This window comes from Rattus norvegicus, chromosome 7 (assembly GCF_021556685.1).
Source record: "Rattus norvegicus strain SHRSP/BbbUtx chromosome 7, alternate assembly SHRSP_T2T, whole genome shotgun sequence".
NCBI classification, from domain to species: Eukaryota; Metazoa; Chordata; class Mammalia; order Rodentia; family Muridae; genus Rattus; species Rattus norvegicus.
The window spans coordinates 127,295,715-127,297,437 of record NC_141540.1 but is presented as its reverse complement, the minus strand read 5'-3'; the positions used below and the strand labels follow the sequence as shown (position 1 = coordinate 127,297,437).

Below are 1,723 nucleotides of genomic sequence, written 5' to 3'. Positions count from 1 at the left end.
CAAAGGCACCAACACATAGACACACAGACTCACATACATATGCATACACACAAACATACAAAATAGACACACATACATACACATACACATAGAAAAAGACACACACACACATATACATACACATTCAGACACAGACAAAGACACAGGCACATTCCTGTGTGCATACATATATACACACACACACAGATACAGATACATATACACATACAGACACACACATATGTACACAGAAAGAGAAAGGGACACATGGACACACACACACATACACTCACATACATATATACACATATAGAGAAACATATCACACACACACACACACACACACACACACACACACACAGGATTTGGCTCTATCCTAGACAAACCATAGACAAGCTTGAAGAACTCAGAATTTCCAGGTAGACCAGTCAGAAAGACACCCATGTTCCTTATTCAAACCACGCAGTGAGGTATGGAGTTGAAGACAGTAAGTGGGTGGCAGGCTGAACATGAGGGCGGGCTGGGAGAGCAATGGCATCTCCTCTTCTGTAAGGCCATCCTGTTAAGCAGTGTTTCTGATCTTCTGTATCTAAGTTACTTCCTGTTCAGAGCAAGCCGAGTCTGTTGTTCCGCAGACTGCAGGACTCATGTCTAGAGATGCTCCTGGGCGGTCCTAACCAAGGACAAGCTGAGAAGAGGAGACTGGGGTTAGGGGAGCTTTGTAAGGGATGTTCACAGCAACGGTGTGGTTTTTGTGCTAAAGCAATGCTGCAAACACCTCAGGTGCCACACGGCACACAGATACAACTGCACCATGAGCTCCCAAGCACTTGAGGAGCCGAAGCACGGACAGACCACAGACAGACATTCCACTGCCGAGACAGGTTAGAACACTCACCGAGATCACTGGGATTGGGAAGGTCATGTGATAAAAGCGAAGGGGGCAGCTTCATGGATCTGCACCACCAGACCAAGACTGGCTGGTGTGACCAGCAGGGGCTGAAGGGCAGAGACGATGGAGTCACCCTAACTTATCAGTCACTCTGAAAAGCCAGACTCCGGGTCACCAGGACTCAAGACTAGGTGACGTCTTGTGACTCAGAACCAGCTGTGTTCAAGGCCATTCCAAAGTCTCCCAGGAGCCAAGAGACCTACAGACAGGATCATTTAATGGTAAGCCATTAGAGGACCTGGGACAAGGTTAAGTGGCTTTGGGTGTCACGCTGTCCTACCTTCTTCCTTGCTCCAACCTGCAAGTCCCCGTGATCCTACCCCAAGATCATACCTTTTACATAAAGCGTGGGGCCTTTCCTCAGCTTATCTCTATAGAAACCACACTGAGGCAGGCACCTGTGGCTGCCAGAGCCTTGTCTGCAAACACTGCATTCCACCCCTCCACCCCAGGGAAACTTCTGGAACCTGACCTTGCTTAGTATGAACACATCAGACTTGACAGGAGCCACACTAGAGGGTATAGAAAATGGGGGGCAGGAAGCCCTATAGTCATGAATGGAAGAAATAACTGGATTCCCTTAAGGCAGCCACTATGGTGGCCAACACACTGAAAGGGAAAGGTTGAGACATCAGCCCCTCAGCCACAGAGAGAGCAATGGGCTGGGACCTTGACTCTGTTGTCTTTCTGTCCATGTACCTGTCTGTCCATTTGTCTGTACAGTCTCTTCCTTCAGCCATGAAACAAGCCAAAGTGTCCTGGCTGGCACTGGGTGGGGCCTCTGGTCAGCCT

General features: G+C 48.8%; 1 long non-coding RNA gene across 1 annotated transcript; it reads right to left on the bottom strand.

The window, feature by feature from the left end:
- Window positions 1-401: 401 nt before the first annotated feature.
- LOC134479765 (uncharacterized) lies at window positions 402-1,221 on the bottom strand. Its single transcript, XR_015626162.1, has 2 exons — window positions 878-1,221; window positions 402-667 (listed from the first exon to the last, which is right to left on the bottom strand). It is a non-coding gene; the product is annotated as an uncharacterized LOC134479765 (long non-coding RNA).
- Between the last annotated feature and the right edge of the window lie 502 nt (window positions 1,222-1,723).